This window comes from Ambystoma mexicanum, chromosome 10 (genome assembly GCF_040938575.1).
Source record: "Ambystoma mexicanum isolate Mex_15411 chromosome 10, UKY_AmexF1_1, whole genome shotgun sequence".
In the NCBI taxonomy this organism is placed as follows: Eukaryota; Metazoa; Chordata; class Amphibia; order Caudata; family Ambystomatidae; genus Ambystoma; species Ambystoma mexicanum.
This window is the reverse complement of record NC_090932.1, coordinates 177,245,113-177,267,045: the sequence shown is the minus strand read 5'-3', so window position 1 is coordinate 177,267,045 and position 21,933 is coordinate 177,245,113. Positions and strand designations below refer to the sequence as shown.

Genomic DNA, 21,933 nt, shown 5'->3' with positions numbered 1-21,933 from the left:
TACCCCCCAAACTGGGAACAGCTTCAAAAATAGGTTTGAAATCCCCGATTGTGACTCCTAACTATACTTTTAAAATTGCCCCACCTTCACCAAAACAAAATAGTGGTTTTAAAAAAAGGCATCCTTACCTTCATCAAATCCTACTACAGATGTCAGGATTTTTGATGGTGCCACTGTTGCTGGGACTTTTGCTGTCCTAGATAGGATGATGGAGCCAATGTGTGCTCCTACAATTAAAAAAAGTACAATAAAAAATATACATGTCCCCGATTGACCTTACCAATATTTGCGCACTACACTCTGCCAGTCAGCACATATCCATCCCCGCGTACAAAAAGGGACCTAGAGTGCAGAGTCCAACTGGGAACTCTCCAAAGTTCCCTATAAACCAGTCCACCCCAGCTGGCAGAGAGAACAGAGCAGTCAGAGCACATTCCTGAAAACGTGACTCAGTCACAGAGAAAACAATTATAGAGAGCATCAGCTCGTTCTATTGGGGCTTTCAGGGTGCTGGTAATAGGGGACTGGTATGATAGTGGACTGGGTGATTTGAGGTTGTGTGGAAGTTGGGAACAGTGCTGTTAATGGGGTGAACCAAGGCTTGCTAATGTTGGCTCGTTCTGGCAGACATTGCAAGTCGCCCTGGGTTCATGGTTGTCTTCCTGATTGACTTTTAGTGCAGCTTTCAACCAACATTTCCATTGAACGGACAGATTTAAACCAAGTCTCTGCAAATTAGTATAAAAAAATAACAGTTTTGTAGGAGTCTCTGGTTGGTCAGCAATCTCCCAAGGTCCGATTTGAAATCGACGTGGTTAGGCCAAACCTCCTTTAACTAAAAAGTATGAATTACAGCAAATCGTTTTTTTTTTCCACAAGTAAAAGTGTCTATAATTACATTGGTCCCTTTGATCTCCATGTTATCTGCCCATATAACTTGTAACCTCACCAATTCGGACTTCACACCCAGCCACCGCCAGTTGATACATTACCTAAAATTCGACCAACAATGATTAAAAGAAAGAAAACAATGATTAAAAGAAAGAAAATCCCCCAATTTCAAGATGGAGTTGATCATTGGTTTGCAAAGAGAGTAGAAAGCTGGTAACGTGGGCAGTGAATGGTACTGGATGGTTTGAATCATAGAGGTGGGTAATACAGCAGCTGGCCAGGTCTATAGATGTGGAGGCACGGATAGGGTGGCCAACTGTCTCGTATTTTGCGGAGTTGTCCTGTAATTGGGGACTCTGTTCCGCAGTTTGCAGAGCGGTTGCGCGGGGCGCAAGTTGTCCCGCTTGATTTCTTCCCTGGAGTGTGACTCTCAGGAGACACCAGGTCGGGACAACCTATGCCCAGCACAGTCACTCTGCTAAAAGTGTCCGTCTACACACCACGGCGCTGCCACCTGCTGCTTTCTTTTTCTGGGAGGCTCCAGCTACTTTGAACCTGCAGGTCGAGCAGCTAATGCTCTGACACCTGTCTTCATTCCAATGCTAATGCTTTGTTCCTGGGGTTGTGATGGTCATGTTTTCAGTTCAAACACGTGACCATCACCTCCGAAGGACAAACCATTTGTATTGCAATTAAGCCAGGTGTTAAGAGCCATGAACACATTTAAATGACAAATGGGGCGGGCCAAACATGAATGACACCGTGACATCATCACCGCCTTGTGGGCAAGCGTGCCACAAAAGGATATCAAAAAGTTGGCCACCCTAGGTACGGAGGCTGAAGCTCAGCTGGCCGAGTTCAGAATGTGTGAAGCTTTGGCAGCTAGATACAGGGAGGCTAGTGGCCTGGTGCTATGCAGCACGGACAAACCTATGGGTTGGAATCGAAGAGAGGGGTTGGTGCTCCAAAAACCTGTTGTGCGCATGGAGGCAAGCAGAGAGAAGCAGCAAACCAGGCGATGGACATGAGAGAAAGTGTCATAGAGGCTGGTAACTCGCTTACCGCCCGGGTTTCGCAGTCCCAGGAGAATAGCTCAGCGGCTATGTGCTCGCCTTGGAAGCAAGATGACATGGAGCGACACAAGTTCAACCCCCGCGCCAGCGCTTAGAAGCCTCTGGGCATTAAGCGGTTATAAATAACTCATATCATAACAGCCACTTGCTTCATTTGTATTTAGTGATTTACTGTCAAAGTGTAGTTCAGAGTGTACTTTTTAAGCCTGGTCGCCCTAGGCTGTTGTAAAAATGAGATAGACTTGGGGCTTAATTTCAAACTGGGCGAGTTCCTTGCTGTTCAAACAGTGAAAGCCGTGCTGCGCAGATAAAGGTGAAGAAAAATGGCGTATACGCTGGACAGTTGTGTAGCAAGCCCCTGAATACAGCAAAAAGCCACTGCCATTTGGAGGTGGAAAACAGGCACGTAGTAGGCTTACCAAACAATAAAACCGATTTGCTGATAGGCGAATTTGCAAAAAACATCTGCTCTGAAATTCCCTCGGCGTGCGCGGCAATACATCACTTCTGTTTGGGGGCGGTGGGGTGGAGAGGGAGCCGGGGATAATACTTGCCAGGCAAGAAGACACACAGAAGATCCACTGTTGCTGCAATCAAAATAGGAAAAACAAACCCGCCGGCACCTAAACACACCTGGTGCTTCGAAAAACTTCCGATCTGTAGAAGCGCCTTATAAATAAAAAATGAACACCAGCCTGATCCCGTGCACGGTATGGAGCGCTCCTTCCACCATGACTCTCTTCCTCACTCGTAGACGCCCTACGTGAGAAAGTCATCAGAAACACGTCAACACGCTTTAAAGGCATTTCAGAAAGTGTCGGCAAATCTTTAAAGAAACACAATGCTATCGGGTCTCATAGGTACTTTAATTGTGTTTTTCAGCGAATGATGAAAGCAACATAAGGCTTCCCTTTATCAGACGCCCGTTTCCCGTTTCCAGGCAGCGTCAGGTGAGTGCATGTGATCCAGCTCGTGTAGTGCATTTTATATACATTTCTTTAGCATCATTAACTTAGATCGTTCTCACCTCCTTTGCTGTTATATTGGTAAGAGGAGCCCTTTTGCAACCTCTGGGAATGCATGTTGAAGCAAGAGGCTGCAGCGGCAATTCGTTGTATTGTGCTTATTCATATGTTGCCATTAAAATGTGTGTTACACATGGGAGCCTGTTGTTGTTGGTATCGTTTACACAGCAGCTGCTCCGAAGCTCCTTTACGGTACACTTCAGGATGCTCGCAACCCCAGTAACGGCTGGGCAGCTACTACACAGACCGTGGTCTGCTGTGACTATATGATTGCAGACGTGTACTGTCTCCAGTGTCTACTCTGAAAGTAATGATTCCCCAGGGCTAGTGGCCGCCGTTTCTCTTGGTCTTATGACCCTTCTGTGGGTAATAACTACAGGCACAGTGTCTGTTCTAGGTCTAATAGCTGCAGCTACAGAAACACCACCCTTCTGAATACCAGCAGACACTACCTTCTCAAGCGGTAATGGTAAAGGCCCATCACATCCTCTGGCTGGAGAGAATGAGTGCAGACACAGTACCTGCTCTGGAACTAATGACTTACAATACAGTACGTACATGCTCATCAGCTACATCTGACAATACCTGCCCTTGGGCAAATAATTACAGACACAGTACCGAATCTGGGATATCTGTCCTGGAACTAATGACGTTTGATACAATATCCGCTGCTGATACCGGTCAGGCAGCCGTGGTCCCTTGTTGAGGTGACTGGTTTATTCACTATGGTCTTAGCTGCCAAAATTACCAGGGCTGGTATAACTGTCATAATCGTAAATGTATACGCTCTATGATCCACCTAATTGTATATCAACTAAAGGTAATGTCGTTGCAGTAAAACACTTCCTTGAAATGTTTGGGCAAAGGTTTCCAATATGGATCATGGGGGATTTCAATGCTGCAATTGAATTATATGTTTGTGACCTCAAAGTGTAATCGGTATCTGCCCCCATTCACCAGGGAGGCCCGCTTAGGCGGGATGGTGCATGGAGATCTGTTTTTGATGCATATGGATTCACTTGTCTAAATGGTTACTGTGCTGCTTTTGCACAGACCGCGTTCACTCAGGTGTGTGGAAGGAGTGCTTCGACCATCGATTATGTTTTTGTGAACCAATCTGGCCTAGCACTGATAAAAGACATGTACGTGAAGAAAGTGATCATTTATCTCGGTGTCCTTTTACAACCTCTAAATACATCAGAAACCCAATGGCAATATGATATGTATGGCAATATATTTGTTAATAGTGGGGGGAATTGCATTCAATGGCACCCTCACAACCTTGATAATGGTAAAGTAGCCTCTTACCAATTAATAGGTATCAGGTAATAATATTGCCACATATATGGTCGCCGTAAATAATATCGCCAGGAAAATGTCGTGGCGATATTATTTGGGTGGCGATATTATATGGCGACAGGGGTAAACCAATAATGTTGCCATAAAAAACGACCATTTTTCGGCGATATTTTTGTATGGCGATATTTTTGTAGCGACATTATTACATGGAACCCAATTAATATCGGTCTTTATCAAGCAATTCTGGAGAGGAGTGTCCACTTCCCCTGATGTAGGTGAAGCGTTTTGATCTATGATTGACTGTACAAAGAATACGATCTCCAGGCAAAGATCCTATGAGGCGCACTAATAAACAGTACCTTAAGCGAAATAACTATGATCCAAAGATTAATGCTGCTAAAAAACAACTTTGTGTGGACATTGCAGCCCTGTTGTTCCCTATCACAAGGTGTTATTGCACTGCTGAAACTAATACACGAATCAAAGATGCTAAAAAGAATTATTGACGATGGCTCAAAGACTGCAAGGTTAAATGTGAAAAAGAACGCTGGTTACGTATTGCGCATTTGGCAACAACTAATAATACCACAGAAATTTGAAAAGAAATAAAGGCTGTGTCAAAAAGCGATATGCCTATGAACTGTGTTCCAGAGGGGATGTGGGTCACACATATTGACTCTGCCTTGGGGTCTTATGATCCAGCTGCTGCGGTAATGCCCACACCCTGTATGCCCTGGATTTGCAAAGGAACCATACCTGACATTATACTTATAATAGAGCAGCTAAATCGGTCAAGGGCGTCGGGACCTGATAGCATTTGTAATGGCTTGCTGAAGAAGTCCCTTGTTATATGGGCTCGCGCGCTACATCTAGTATTTACAAATATTGGAAGGTCTAGGAGATTATCTTGTACCTGGCGTGAGAGTCCTATCTTACCCATATTTAAGAAAGGTCAGCGTACCGATCCAAGAAATTATTGGATGCTTGCAATTCTGGACATTCCAGCAAACATTTTTGCGAGGGTATTGCTTGTTGATTTGAATGCATGGATTAATACAAATGCTATTCTAAGTAAATATCAAACAGGGTTTAGAACCAAATCTTCAACATCACATGGTGTCGTCTGTGGAATATGCCTGAATACGAAAGCGGACTGCACTCTATGGTGCGTACATAGCTTTCTGTGCCGCCTTCAATACTGTTTTACGGAATAATCTATGGTGGAAACTTGTGGCCTGGAATATTCCCATGGGGGTTGCTTAAGTTTGATTATCTTGGTCCACTCTCAAGCCAGTGTTAAATTAAAGTCCGCATAAATGGTGTAGGCCAATTGTCTGCTTCTATCCCCACTGGTAGAGGGGTGAAGCAAGGCTGTATAGTAGCTGCTACTTTATTTAATTTATATTTAGCTGATCTGCAATTGTCATTTAATAATATAGAAACACGGTTAGCGTACGCTGATGATTTACTGCTTTTAGATAAGACACCTAAAGGGCTTCAGTCTCTAATAAATGGATTTGGTGCCTTTGCAAGCAAAAATGGTTTGAAGGTGAATATTGATAAAAGTAAAGTTATGGTGTTTGGTGGCACATCGAAACCAAAGGTAAGAACCAGTTGGTTCCTAGATGGAACTAAATACGAATGTGTCAAATCATTTAAATACCGGGGTCTTTATGTGGATGATGCTCTCAATTGGAAAATTCACTGGGAAGAAACTAAAAGCAAAAGTCTGAATATGGTCGGCGCTATCAGGGTCTTCATTGGGAGGAATGGTGGTTACTCTGTTAAGACAATAGTGCTTTTATACTCTGCAAAAATTGTACCAGTTTTGACTTATGGCATCGAAATTTGGGGACATGCGTTCATAACGGACCTTATTAAATTTGAGGCAAAATTGTTGCACAAATTGTTCCATATGCTGCAATCCTTACCATTTGAATATCGCTATGTTGAATTAAATCTGATTCAGATTGCTTCAATATTCACATCAAGAGAGTATATGTGTTTTGTAAATCTTCAAGCACTGAGTAACGGTACAGTGATGGTAGACTATGTTTAGGAATTTCTGTGTCTCGAGAATTGCAATCGGATTGGTACTTTTGGTAAAATATTAACTCTTTTTAACCAGTGCAATAATGGCTGTGATCTTCCTTCTGTATCAACTAATGTTCCCAAGATTAAATGTTGGATAAATCAGAAGATAATCAGTTTTAGTCATTATGGTCATATGGTTCAATTATCCACCAAAGCCAATAACGGCCTGTTTATTTTGTATAGAAATCAATGTAGCAGTAATCCAAAATATACTGGAGCTTTCCCAGAGCATGGGATTGTTAGACAGTACCTATTACTGAAATGTAATCACTGCCAGCTGCTTGAAATGAAGGTGCAAAAATTGGTATCCCTCATGCTGCATGTTACTGTAGATTATGCAGTGAAACAGTAATTGAATCTCTTGAACACATTATGACTAAATGTGAGAGCCTCAGATTTATCAAAGTCAAATACTTGAAATCCTACTACAAACGGACTGCACTGAAATATCAATGGTTTGGCAAACTTTTATGGAGGGTATTGACCTACATTTTATGTATTTTTTTGGAAGTGTCACGATTTTTGATATATTACGAATTATTGGTTTATACCGTTTAGGTTTTGTAGTGCGATTTTTAAATTGTGTGATGTATATTATGTTTTTATGTAACTGTAAAAAGTGTCTGTTTTTATGTTGTATATACAAAGCTTTACGACTGTAGGCATATTATCTAAATAAAGTACCTGCTAATCAGTTACATATGACAGAATACCTTAATGATGGCATGCACAGTATGTATTCTTGGGCTAACTATTACAGTCACAGTATCTGCTCTGGAGCTAATGTTTTTTAACACAATACCTACTCATGAGCAAATCTGGAGTTAATGGCTGCAGAAACAGTAAAAACCCATGTACCATCCCTTGCCTTCTCGTGTGTCCTTTCCCATTCCAAATTCCCCTTTGACAGATCGAACCACACTCTCTGAAATGAATGTACAGAATGAAGAAGTGATCAGTAGGGATAAACCATTGCGCCAGATTTTTCAAAACGTGTTTGGTGCAACTGATGGGACACTCATTTACTTCACTTGCGCCAAAAAGGTGGTGAACCGTGCACAAAGGACATTTAAATATGTGCATCATAGTCATAGTTGTGCACATAGAGGTGTTCTTTTCCCACCAAATGCGCAGCTGCCCAAGGCAGAGAGTTGAAAGGGAGTTCTGGGCATATTCAAGTAAATCCCAATTTTCAGAAGCAGTGCACCTTTCAAAGCACAGGGAAATAAAACGTATGGAAAGGTCACTTCTGATCCTGTCATGCAATGATTGAGTGAATGCTGTGTGTGAATAAGCCAGTGAATGTTGACTCTGTATATATGGCTCCCGGTACCAAGTTGCTGTGAGTGGTCTGCTCTCTTGCCAGCCGTTGTACCGGCACTTGCACCGTTTGAGAATCCCCCCCCCACCCAATAGTCCTCACCTCCCCTTGAAACTTCAGCCATAACTCCTCCCAGCTTCCTGTGAAGGTGCCCTCCCCAAGTGGAGCGAGTAGTTGCACCAACCCCAGCAGTGTAATTTTCCCTGGGCACCATGCGGTCCGTGAATCCCGCTGCAGGTGATGCAGGACAGTATCTCAGTCTGTGAGAAACCTTTGGTGATCCCTTTGAATCGGATAGGTCACCCACTCCAGTGCCACAAAGTTCCAGATTTTACTAGCCCATTTGTGTTCTGTGGGGGCAGCTTTTTGTTTCCATTTGTGTGCCACCACAAGAGTTGCCGCCACTATCAGGATGACTTAGTCTTTCTTTGAGCTTTTGAGGGTAGATTTTCCAGAACCTAGCCCATTATGTTATCCCTCGCTCGTTCGCTTCGGTATCTTTCACTGTGCTGTGATGCCTTGGTGACAGCACGCAATGCAAGTATCTGATTGAGTGTTCAGAGGCTTAATTTTCCTCCAGGTTTTTGTCAGCGCTGCAACAGAACTATCGACAGCTTGAGAGAGCTGGATCCTGACTTGTTGACTTTCTATCTAGTGATTAAAGGATTGACTGTGAGGAGGAGTAACGTTTGATCTTGGGGTAATGTCGTTTTGAGGCCGGTCTCTGTAGTGCATGTTCGTTTGGTGTTGTGGAGTTTAGTGTTCTTGAGCGAGCATGCTAGCAGAATGTGTCACTCAGAGTGTTGGGTGAGGGTTGTAGCAGAGTTCCTAAGGTGTCAGTTGGTGGTGGAGGCTGGACTGTCTGGATGTGCCAGTGTTTCCGTCCTTTCAGTCCTGTTCAGCACATATGCCACATTGCCTAGCGTATCACTCATCTGCATGGGTGTGGACAATAAACCTACCTGTATCTAGAGCACGATGAGGTGTCATCCTTAACCCACACTGGTTACTTAAAATCGATCCAAGCCAGCGAAAGCTTGCTTGGGGTTTTGACCAATGAAATAAAAGACCACAAAGAGTAGTGCTGCTACACGATTTATTGGTTTGGTCCCAACAGTGCTGTAATGCATGCGTTTCAGAGGCATTTTAATTTCATTATAGAGAACTGGTTCGCTTTGGCATTCGGTCCCGGTGAGCTAGCTGAAAATGTTGTCTAGCATGGGGAAGCACATATAGAAACAAAGGCATGTGGAGACAAAGTTGGAGCCCTCTAGTTCTTCATCCCTAGAGAGGTCCAGAAAAATGCATAAGGGGACATATAGTCTCTCTGGGAAAAGGCTGCTGGAGTTATGTAAGCAAGCAATTAAGGAAGAGGGTGTTAAAAGAAAGGGACCTAAAATGCCCCTTTGTCCTGGTTGTCCTCAGTCGTCCCCTGATTCAAAGTCTTCCAGAAGGAGGATCTGAAGGGAAAATACCTAGATAACGAATGAGCTATCTGTGTTTTATTTATTTAATTGTGTGTTTGTGCATTTTGGAACCTCCCTTGATGCGAAACGGTTGGCTTGGTGTAAAGGCGTAGCCTCCGAGCGGACTATACCTCCGTCCCCAAGCACCAGCCACTGAAGAGTTAAAAGCACTCACTGACCAGTTATTGACTCCACAGGTGGAACTGAAGCTGCAACACTGGTTCCCAGGCAGCTAAAGAAAAAGAAGACCATATTACACCCCTCTGTTCATATACAAAAACATCAAGTGTTAGAATGCTTAGTGCAAGATCTACCTAGTATGGGCACTTACAATAGGTCGAAGGAAGGGCAGGGGATCCAGAGGCAAGGAAAAGGCCTTCCTGAGGGGATGAAGGAGCAGATGATCATAGTTCCATGGTTTGAATAGTCCCAGAATGTTCAGTCAATGTTCCACAATGGGCACAATGCAGGGGTGCAGTTCCAAGGGCAAATCCAAATGAAGAACCAAGTCCAAGTTCCAAAGAGTCCAGAAAAAGAGACCAAATCGCTAGCACACAGGGAAAATCCAAAACCAGTTCCCAGTACCAAAGCCAAGGTTAAAAAAAAGCCACAAAGAAGAAAAACATTCTAGATGCCAAAATCTGAAGGACAATCCAAGAGACAAACTAGCAGAGCGTAGACAAGGTTCATTGCACCGGAAGCAGGGAAAGAGAAATGCAAGACGATGAAAAACCGGAACGCCACTCTCCGAAACTTTGAGAAGCGAGGGGAAATGGTCTCCAAATCTTTCATACTGCTCTTCCTTTTTGCAGAGTCACATAACTGCTGCGGGTCACATGAGCGGGGTGACAGTGCTCATGCCGGCAAGCATCCAGAAGGTGCCATGGCAACCTCCATCCACCCTGCGGAGGATGACGTGCGTATGGGACCCCAGAAGGACGGAGAGAGCACCTGTGGCAACGGGAAAGTGGAGCGGGAAACCTGCGGTGCCCCAGCATTCCACACAGACGATCCCCGGACCCGAAGCAGTGGAGAAAACACGCAAGGAATACATGACACTTGGAAGGATATACCGCAGTTCAATTACCAGCTCCAAGATCAGAGGAAACCAGGCTAATCCAGGCTAAAATGGAGCCACCAGAATGACATCTGCCTATGATGTCCTGATGGAGCCTGGTTGGCCCGGAAGGCAGGGCTGTCCATATTCCTGAAGTAAAGGAAGACATTTTGAGGGGATAGAAGAAGGCAGAGAAAGTGTCCATTCCGAGGTTTCTGGGCAAATTGTATCCCTTGAAAGGGGAAGAAAAGAATTGACCCAAATCCATCTAATTGAACACTGTTCTTCTCAGTCAAGCAGGAAGATCTTTGATGACTCCAGTGAAAGTCATCCGGTAAGCGACAGACAAAAAAGTGGATGTGGCCCTGAAACCAGTTTATGGAGGATCAAATCTGATGTGAATGACCACCACTTATTTGTCGTGTGTGGCCGAAAACAGCCTTGGGGAGGCTTCAGAGGTGAAATGATGCAGCAGAGACTGGGCAAGTGCTAGTATATTTAATAAGTCATAAGTACGAAGCCCCCACTGCCAAAACTCCATGTTCTTCCTCCAACCGCCTTCCCCCTCCTGTTCTAGAACCCTCCCACCTGATTTGGAACTTTGCAGTCCCCAAGATGTTATATAAAGCTCTCCGTGGTGGTCCTGATTATGCCCCGGTTTTACGAGACGTCAGAACTCAGGTGAGATTGTCTGATTTATCTTATGATGAGGTTAAGGCCTCGGTAATGGTTTCACTTTAAATGTATTGCCCAGTGTTCGGAAACCTTCGAAAAGGTGTTTCATGCCACACACAACCACTCCAATGCAAAGTATTCCTGGCGATTCAGTAATTGAAAATATGAAAGACGGGAGACTTTTGAAAGCGTGCTCGTTTGAGACAAGCGGCCACTCCGATACCAAGTATTCCTTGAAAACAAAGTTCACAAACTGGCGCACCCCATTTCTCATTCACCTGAAACTCACTAGTCACTTTGACAGTTCTTGCTGAAGCACGGAGTACACAGTCTCCTGCTTCCAAGGCCAGGCTTCCACCTCCTGCCCCTCAGGCACTCCTGTGTTGGACTCTTAACATAGGGGAACGAGCAACGCGAGCATAAGGGAAAGGGGCAACCTTCCCACACAGCTGATTTCAATTCGTTCCCTCTGCTCCAGGGAACCCTAGCTCCCAAGCCATACTTCCATTGACCGCCTTTCTCTGCGGTTCCCAGTGTCTCTGTGTCCTGCTCCAGTAAGGTTATCTGCTGCTTGCCCCGGCCTCCTCGCTGCTTTACCTGCCGCTGTCTGCCCTGCTGGTCAGGTTTCCTTTTATACACATGCTGCCCCTTGACAGGCTGCAGGTTTTAATGTCCAATTGGCCCTGCCTGACCATAATCAAAGTGACATACCTGACCCTTACAGCTCCTCGCAGGCATCTTCCTCGTCCCAGTACCAGAGTGGTAAAATAGCATGGTCTTGATTGCTCTTAGTTGCCTCTTCTTTGTCCCAGTTCGTTCAATAGTGGAGAAATGAGGGAAGCTGACTTACAATAATCTATGAAGGTTGAGGAAGGGTTGCGTTGGTTGTCAATAGGAAAAGGGGGATACCATGCGTCGCCCAAGGGCGCCCCACTCGCAGTCCTCAAGGATCCTACACCCAGGTTAACGCTCCCTCGCTTCTCCACCCCCAGGGTCGGGATCCAATAGCGATGGCCTTTCCCTGGCCACCTACGCAGAGGATCCAAGGAGTTTAGGAGTGAAAATACCCTCAGGTTTCTCACACTTCCTAGGAGCATTATGATGGTGCATGTGATTGGAATGCCAACGGTGTGTGCATGTGGTCTCACCTGGGTTGTTGTTGATTGGGAGACCACTTTGCCACTGTGCTAGTGTTGTGCAGTGTGCTTAGGTGTGCAAATTGCATGTGTTCTGTCTCATGGGGTCACCATCTCCCCGTGTGTGTTTGGAAACCTGGGTATGTGGACACAGGCACCATAAGGGGATGCATTTATGGTTGCATCAGGTCTCCCAATTGATGGTCACAAAGGTGTGGGTCATGGGGACATGTGTGGTCATCACGGGTAATGGATTGGTAATGGACTCTCACACAATTCAATCAAGGGGCGTTACATGAGTATATCCAATGCATGCAGTTGACTCACCTTCAGCCCAAGTATCCATTCCTCGAATCTCTGGCATCAATGCCTGCTCCTCCCATGGATGCAGGTCCTGGGGTGGTGATGGTGATCCTCCTCCTGTGGCCAATGTCTCCCTAGTGTATTTTGCAACCGGCTTGTGGACACGTCTCCTGAGCACCTGCCAGTGCTTATGGATCTGGCCGACCCTGCAGGATGTTGTTGCAACAGCATTCACATTTACCAAGTCAAAATCTTGGTGTGCTGGCATAGTGGGATTTTTAGCAGTGCAGAACACACAAAGCTGTCAGTCTCCTTTGTGACACCCTCCACCAGGACCTTCAGCTCCTCATCTGTGAACTTGTTGCAGCGTCGCTGCGACTATGGTCCAGGTGTATTCCCGCTGTTGTTGGGCTGAGACGGTGTCAGACTGGTTAGGCAGGGAGTTGTGGAGTGGTGGTCAACTATGGAGCAGGGAATTGTCCAATGCACTGGAATTTGGGGTATGACAAAGGATGCAACACTCTGTGGCAAGGAGGTTCTAGGTGGCAGTGCGTGGATGGTGTTGCCAGGAGCATAGACTGGAGTGTGTGCAGGGATTTGGGGTCTATGGATGTCGGGGGCAGCAGGTGTCTAAGGGTCCTTGGGACAGGCAGTGTCTAGAGGTCTGGTCTGGTGGATAGGAGATGTCAGGGGCCCTGGTGTAGAGGGTCTCACAGGGTAAGGGGGGGGCAGGGATATCCTGGGGGTCAGAGGATGTCATGGGGTCCTGGGGAATGAGATCAGTTGGTCCTGGGGGCAGGGCTTTCAAGGGGTCCTGAAGGCTGGGGTATAAATGGGTCCTGGGGGCAAGGAGTTTCAGGGGGTGACAAGGGATCATGGGGCAGAGGGTGTCTGGGATCATGGGGCAGAGGGTGTCTGGGATCATGGGGCAGGGTGTGTCACGGGGTCCTGGGGCAGGGCATACAATTTGGCCAGAGACCCTGGAATGGACACTTTCTCTGCCTTCTTCTTTCCCCTCAAAATGTCTTCCTTTTCTTCAGGAAAATGGACAGCCCTGCCTTCAGGGCCAACCAGGCTTCATCAGGACATCATAGGCAGATGTCATTCTGGTGGTTCCATTTTAGCCTGGATTAGCCTGGTTTCCTCTGATCTTGGAGCTGGTAATTGACCTGCATTATATCCTTCCAAGTGTCATGTATTCACCACCGCCCCGGGTCCGGAGTCGTGCTCCTTGCGTGTTTTCTCCACCGCTCCATCAGAAGGCCATGGCTTTGAAAATTCCCTTTGAAGGGCAACTTTTGTTTGGTGATACCCTGAAGGGCAAGGTAAATAAAGTTCTTAAAGCGGATACGCATGCCATAACGTTTGTGGTTCTCTGGGGAATAGAGCAGAAGATGGGAGGCTTTGGCCCACAGGCTAGTTTCTTGGGGAGGTTTGGGGGTAACGCATCACATTCAGCTTTGCACCGATGCATTCAGGAATCGTTCACATTACCTTGCCCAGGGGCCGGATGAAGGTGAGGTCCATTTGGCAGGCTCTTCAGTACCTGGTGCAGAAGAAGGCAATCAGGGGTTGCCCGAACTAGAAAATACGGAAGATGTCTTACATTGTGTTTGTAGTAAAAGCCCTCAGGGAAGTTAAGACTGGTCTTTGACCAAAAGAGATTGAAACAATATTTGACCACCAAGCATTTCCAGATAATTTTCACAGAAGGTGATTCCCCTTTCCTGATTTGGAAGGCGCTTTAGCGGTTCTTGCTATTCTCTGTGGGCAGAAGCCTTTTTCAGTTCAGAACACTACCTTTCGGGCTCAAGTCTGCTCGCTGGGTCTTCACCAAAATGCTGGATCGGGTAGTTGCATTACTCCATCAGATAGGGATACAAGCCTTTGCTTATTTAGACAACTGGCTGCTCAAGGCATCATCACAGGTGGAGCTAGTTCATCATGTGGCAGTGTCATGCAGAAGTCGGGAATAATTGGGGTTCATAATATACAAGAAGAATTCATAATTGCTTCCCTCCCAGGAACCCCAATTAATCGTAGCAAGATCCTGGACGGCAGGAGGGAAGGCTATTCTCCCAAAGCACAAAGCAGTCAGGTTGCAGACAGTCCCCAAAGATCTAATGTCCAGGACTCTGTCAACAGTCAGGGAGTTTCTGCGGTTCCAGGACCATATGACCTCGTGGGCATGCCTGCACTTGAGGCCCCTGGTATCTTATTGGCACAGGAATTAGAGGGGGATTACCAGGACTTCGAGTTTTGTCCTAGGGTTTCAAAACAAATTGCAGTGGTGGATACAGAAGAACAACCCTTGAAGAGGTTTCTCGTTAATCCAGCCCCTGCTGATCATTCTTACAACCGACACCAGTGCGATGGGATGGGGAGTGGTGGCCAAAGGCCAAAAACACCAAGAAAGGTGGCCAGTTCAAGAGACAGCTAATTCTTCCATTTGGAGGGAACTCTCTGCAGCTTTACCTGCCCTGAGCTTCTTCTCTCAATTGCTCCAGAGGAAAGCAGTAATCTGAAGGACAACTCAACAACCTTGGCATACATTAATGGGTAAGGAGGGGGGGCATGCTCCAGAGCCCTGGAACAGCTGGCGAACGAGTGGTGGATTGGGGCCGAACCCCTTTTTTGTTAAGGCACTTTGTATATCAGGGGAATTGACAATTTCGAAGCAGATGAGTTAATCAGAGTGTTCCCATCAGCAATGTAGACATTGCAGCTGCTGATGTTCCTCAGGATATTTAGGAAGTTTGGGTCATCCGTTTTAGACATCTTCCCTTCACAACAGAATGTGAGAACTCCCCAATTCTGTTGCTGTGACCTGCAGGGGTGGATTTGATGGCCGTTCAGTGGCTGGATGGTCTGTTGTACGCCTTGCCTGCTCTCCCGTGGATCCTGATGGTGGTTAAAAAGATCCGGATTCATCAACCGAGGTCATTCTGGTGGCTCCATGCTAGCTTCTCGAGGCCTGGTTTCCCCTTATCTTGGAGCTGGTAATTGCCCCGTAGAATATTCTTCCAAGCCATCCATGTCCCATCAAGGGGGTTCGAAGACCCTAAATTGCTATCTGTGGGGTCTGGAAATAGAGAGGCAAAGGCTGCAGCTCTAGGGGTTGTCGAAGCTTTAGCTCAGGTAGTCCAAAACAATAAGCAACCCTGCATGTTAAAAGCTTATGACAGGCTTTGGGGCTTTTTTCAGTGCTGGTGTGACAAGAGGGGGATTTTGGCACTATGTTGTGTTGTCCCGGACATTTACAATGTTTTCAGGAAGGTTTTGATTTTGGGCTGGCAGCATCAATGCCGAGGGAGCAATGAGCTATCTGAGCATTCATGGAGCCATGCCATTAAAAGTCAGTAATATGAAATTGGTGACTCGATTCTAAAAGCTTTTCTCTATGCAGCTCTGTCTATGGTGCCCCTGTGGAAACTCCCATTGGTGGCTTTATGGTCTGCTCCTTTTGATTCCGTGAGTGAGGTATCTTTAAAGCTGCTAAACCGTAAGACAGTATTTAACAGCCATCACTACTGCAAGAGGCCTGGAGAGATTAGTGCTCTAACTTGCAAAATACCTTTTCGTATGGATTGTGTCCTCCCATGTATTACTCATTTTATAATCTCTCCATATCCAGCTTTAGCTGCTTCTAAAAATCTTTCCAGTAGGGGTGTTGCACATTCGATGCCTGTAGACTGTATGTCCCTCGAGGGGCTCCGTCTCTGTGTCAACATCATCAATGGTATATAGCGCGCACAGCGACTGTTGGCTTCAGTTCTGTTTTTCTGTGAGAGCTATCGCTTCGGAAGATCGGTGCGTTTCGGTTTCTTGACAAGAAACCTTTTGTATTTAGTAAGAAAGGCATTGTCGGCGGCATTATCGACTCCGAGATCGGGGGTTAAAAAAATGTCATGACTGTGGGGCAAAAATGTTGCTTACGGACCCCATCGGGTGTGTCTGTGGTGCTTAGGAACCACTTATTTAACATCGGAGTGTGGGTCATGCCTATTGATGACGGCGAAAGCCCTGAAAGAGCATAGAGGGATGTTAGCTGTAGGTAGGTCTCATAAATACCCTTCGACAACCCTGTCGAAAAAGTGATACTCTGACGAGTCGAAAGATGACTCTCCTCCTCAGAAGAAAGCTAAAAGGTCCTGATCACGCAGTGGCTCACACCACTCGCCATCATCCTCACAGCAGTCAAAGAAAAAGTGCCACAGATCGCCATCTTCGTTGTCGAGTTGCTACCCGGATTGGGTCTCTTGCCCGACCAAATCGGCTTAACCGGCTGGGTGGGAGAAGACTTAAAATCCTCAAAGTATTCGAGAATGCGGCATTGAGCCTCTCGAAGAAAGTTAAGAGCCATGCCCATGTCGACAAACACGACAAAAAGGCTAAGGACAAAACCTGTGCGCTTGCGGTCTCGGTTGTCCAGGAGAAAACGCCTTCGGAGCCCTCAGAGGTTTCCCCAAATAGAGAAATGACTCCTTTAAAGACAAACTCATCAATGCCATCGGTGCCGAAAGACTCCACGTCAGTCTCTAAAAAAATCCTCGACGCCACAGTCATCAAAGCCCTCGATGATGTTGAAGACTTCGACGCCATTGTCAATGACAATAACAAAACCCTTGAAGGATGTCGAGAAAACCTTCACCCCACTGCTGCTCTCTTTCCTTAATTTATGAGGATGATGAGCCATCTTTAGATGAATAGCATCCTTTTGGGTTACAGTATGGGACGCAGGGTGCTCCAGAAGCCTTCATTTCAGAGGACTCGAGAATAAAAAACCTACATGAAACCCTGCAAACTGCAAGTGGGTTAGACACTTCCCCCTGACCATGCTGATGTATCCTACAGGCAACTGATGTCTAGGGTCATAGAATATCTGGGTTGGAGTAGGCCTGCACCACTTTTTGAGCAGGACGACCTGACTGATATTTTAGATAAAGGACCCCAGGAGGACCCTAAAGGTAGCCATACAGAGGCGAGTTAATGCCAACTGGGAGACGGCAGAATTAATTCCAGCAGTGAACATAAAACTGCCAAGCAAGTGCAGAGTGTCGAGCAGTTACCCCTATTATCTGCCAAATCATCCAACTCCTAAAAGTTTGGTAGTTCAGGCTGCCACTTCTACATCCAAACAAAATGCATACCCAACTATCCCCCGGACAGAGATGACGTTCTGACACTTTAGCTAGAAAGATTTTCTCTGCTGGGAGTATGGCCCTTAAATCGGCAAATGCCATGTGTGCACTGGCCAAATTCACTTTCACCCTATGGGATTGCATAGCGATGGCGGCTGAACATATCCTGAAGGGGAAGAATGAGACAGTTTCCTAAACATTGTCAAGGATGGGAAAGATGCAATGTGCAAGTCCCTCCCGACTGGTCTTGACTCTTCTGACCGTATCAGCAGAGCTATGGCGTCTAGCACTGTAATGCGCAGATTGCCTGGCTGAGAAAGTCTGGTTTTGCTCTGGATGTGCAATCTAGATTTACTAACATGCCCTTTGACAGCACACATTTATTTGGCAGCAAGGCTGATCAGAACCTGTAGAAGATGCAGACCTCCAAAGCAGCATTCAAATCCATTGGCGCAACAATGAACAGCCATAAACTGCCCTGCTGGTACAGCTTGGACGTGCCGGTCCTTTCGCTATTACTCTTCAGTTGGAAGAGGGAGAGGACTGTTGAATTAAAGAGGTTGGAGAAGATTCCCCCGTGGTGGACCGGGAAGAGATGCTAAGACTGCCCAGGCAGGGGCTACTTTACCATCAGCCGCTGTATCAGCCCCCTCAAAATCTCTCTGAGGCCTTAGTCCACAAGACCCGATTGGGAGGCAGACTCTCGCAGCATCTGAAAGAATGGCGGGGTATTACTTCAGGTACATGGGCATTAGAAATAATAGCCCAGGGTTACTGCCTTCCCTTTCTAAAAAGGCCTCAGGATCATCCACCAGGGAACAGCACTTTCAAAGTTACAGAACCTTATGCAGGAAATCTTGACCCTGTTAGAGAAAGGTGCTATAGAACCGTTAACTGTAGCAGAGAGGAACGAGGGTTGGTACTCTTCTTACTTTCTAATCCCCAAGAAGGACGGAGGATTGCAGACTTGAACAAGTTCCTCAGGAAGGACAAGTTCAAGATGGTTACCCTTTCTCCGATCCTTCAGGCCCTCAAGCTTCAGGACTGGTAGGTATCATTGGATTTTCAGGATGCTTACTTTCATGTGCCAATCCATCGCAAGCACAGAAGGTACTTGAGGTTCGCTGTTGGCGTTTCTCATTGTCAGTTTAGAGGTCTGCCATTTGGGCTGACCTCCGCCCGAGGGTTTTCACCAAGTTGATGGCGGTGGTGGCAGTGAGTCTCGGGAGAGGGGTGGATACACATCTACCCCTACCTGGACGATTAGCTGATCAGGGCCTGTTCCCCTCAACAGGCCCTGAAACATTTCAGCTCCACCTGTCACTCCCTCCACAAATTGGGATTCTCCCTCAACTTCAGGAAGTCCCACATGATACCATCCCAAAGGCTTCAATTCATCTGGACTTTCCTAGACGCATCCCTGGGAAAAGCCTCCCCACCTGAGGTGAGGGCTCAAGACATTCTGCAGATGGTCACCAAATTCCAGAGTGCCCAGCGTCTTCCGGCCTTCGATTTTCTGAGGTTGCTCGGCCTAATGGCATCCTGCAATTTCCTGGTGTCGGAGGCTCGACTGAGAATGAGACTTCTCCAACTGACTCTCAGGACTATATGGTCCCAATTCTCAGGCAGGATATCAGCCCTTCTTTAGGTTCCAAAAAGAGTAGCACAAGACCTTCTGTAGTGGACCCACCAGGAAAACATTCTGAAGGGATAACCTTTTTGGCAACCTTGGCCGGAGATAATTGCAGTGAACAGACACTTCACTCACGGGGTGGGGAGCCCACGCCAACGATTTGACAATCAGCGGTTGTTGGTCTCCATCGGAGTCCAAACTACATATCAACCTTTTTGAGCTGAGGGCCATCAGACTAGCGCTGAACGCCATCGTGCCCTCTGTACAGCGAAAGAACATCCTGATAATGACAGAAAACACTGTGCCCATGTACAACCTCAACAAGAGAGGAGGTGTAAGGTCACTACCACTATGCAGAGAGGCAATGCAGCTCTGGCTCTGGGCAATTCAAGAAGGAGTCTCCTTATTGGCAACTCACCTAGCCGGAGAGAACATGGCAGCGGATGCTCTGAGCAGGCAGAGCACAGTCTCCCACGAGTGGGAACTAGCTCAAGAAGTCCTTCAAGAGATTTTCACCCTTTGGGGAACTCCTCAGGTGGATCTGTTTGTGACCAGTGTCAACCGGAAGTGCGGATTGTACTGCTCCAGGGAATTTCCCCCAAGAGGAGCTCTAGGAGACGAGTTTGTGGTCGACTGGGAGTTTCACTCCTGTACGTGTTTCTTCCAGTCCCCGTCTTTCCTCAAGTCATTAGGAGGTTCCGAAAGTTCGGGAAATCCATGATCCTAATTGCTTCGGATTGAGCCAGGAGGACGTGGTACCCAGACCTTCTGGGCATGTCCATCTACCCTCCAATACATCTGCCCCAAAGAGACGACATTCTTTTGCGAGAAGAGGGTGGGGTTCTCCATCCAGAGGTGAAGACGCTCCATCTTCACGAATGGTTTCTGAGAGGTTGAGATGTAAGGATTGGGACCTCCCGGACGACATAATGGATATTTTGCTTTCGACCAGAAGGCCGACAACAAAATCCTTATACTGCTGCTGTTGGAACAAATTCTGCAGCTGGTGCAGGGATACGAATGTGGACCCTTTTAAATGCAGTACACCTATGGTGTTATCATTCTTGTTACACCTGGCTAATCTGGGGCTCCAGGTTGGCACAATGAAAGGGTATCTGGAAGTGCTATCTATTTGTAAGTGTTCCCCTGAAGAGGTATCTTTCTTCAAGATTCCATTGGTTATACAATTCTTGAAAGGATTGACAAATGCTTTCCTCTGGTCCCTTTTCAAGCCCCAGTGTGGGATCTCGACCTAGTTCTGAAATTCCTAATGTGTGCTCCATTCGAGTCTATTCACTCCTGTCCTTTAAGATTGTTAAATTTAAAGACCATCCATTTAGTGGCTATTGCATCAGCCCGTAGGGTGAGTGACCTTCAAGCCTCTTTACACATTCTTCTTTATAATAATGTATTGATTGTTCTGTTTATAGCTCAGAAGAGCTTTATCATAACTCACAAAATTTCAATTTCAGTCATAATCAATTATGCATAATTAAATCAGCAATTAAATACATACAATTATTCATCCAAATATCACATTATTAGCATATTAATGAGGTACGGGCAAGGGTATGGGATGCCCTACGAAGGATGTACCCAGATACCCCTGACTTACATTCTTTAATGTAATGTATAATGGGTTATGATGAGGACCCAGTTAGGTTTATTCTTAATTTACAGGAAATGTGGAGAGTTGAGACAGGGGGGCAATGAGACCATTTGGTACAATTTTTCTATTTTATCGTAAAGAGGGGATTACCAAAAGAGGTTCAGAAGGCGCTAGATAAAATTGTGGGAGTTGAAGCCAAAGCGTGGGCAGAGATACAAAATATAATAGTCCACCATTATAAGAGAATCAAGGAGCAGGACAGGAAGACAGCCCAGAGGCGGCAGACGAGGCAAAACTAGTGGAAAGAAAACTAAATAAGGTTGTCGTACAAGCACCAATGACGGCACCGGCTCAGGGGGGAAAGATAGGAGACACTAAACAAATTGTGAATGCTACAATTGCGGCTCTATGGGGCGAAGGAGGAGGGGGACAATGGGGTGGAGGGCCAGTACCCCAACCCACAGTGGCATTATGAAGGAGCACCAAGGGAAAACAAGGATTTCGAGGAGCAAGAGCAGGAGACTTTCGGGGGATAGGGCCTCGGGAGAAGGATTGGGAACATCACAGTGCTGGCATTGAGGGAGATGGGAGCATTTCGCAAGGGAATGCATGAACAGGCCTGGGATGGGATTTGCAATTCGGGCAAGGGGGTCAAAATCAGTTCCCTTATGGGGCTGACAGACAGGCAACGTGGGGAACAACCCCAGCAGGGTAAGGGTACACAGTTTAACAGGATGGCAGGGGGAACAGGCACCCCATCCAAGGAGTTAGTGACGGGGGCGGCCCTTTTTCATTCCCTGGGACGAATACATATTCTGATTAGGACAGCCCACAGAGAGCACTCGAGTGCCAAATTCTATTGACAACCACACATCCTGAAGAGGAGCCCTCGGTGGAGGCAGAAATGGGAAATAAGCAATTTATATTTATGGTAGATTCAGGTGCAACTAAATCATGCATCATGGAGGGGAACTTTCCATTATCAGGTAAAGCTCTTGACACTCGGGGATTCTCTGGGTCTATTTCTACGATTCCATACAATGAGGATCTGCATATAAAAGTGGGAGGGAAGGCAGTACAAGCCCCCTTATTTTATTCAGAGAGTTCCCCTGTGAACTTGTTGGTTAGGGATCTGCGTAGTAAACTAAATATAACTATTTTTTTTTTTTTTTAGTATTTTATTGGCATTTATATAAATACAACACAACCA

At 46.3% G+C, this 21,933-nt stretch overlaps 1 protein-coding gene across 1 annotated transcript in view; it reads left to right on the top strand.

Moving 5' to 3' along the window:
• The first annotated feature begins 2,799 nt into the window (after positions 1-2,799).
• The window catches only part of AP3M2 (adaptor related protein complex 3 subunit mu 2), a 236,068-nt gene continuing 216,934 nt past the window's right edge, over positions 2,800-21,933 (top strand). The window contains exon 1 of the mRNA XM_069617663.1: positions 2,800-2,914. The gene's annotated coding sequence lies outside the window, so the exon portion shown is untranslated. The remainder of the gene's footprint in view (positions 2,915-21,933) is intronic.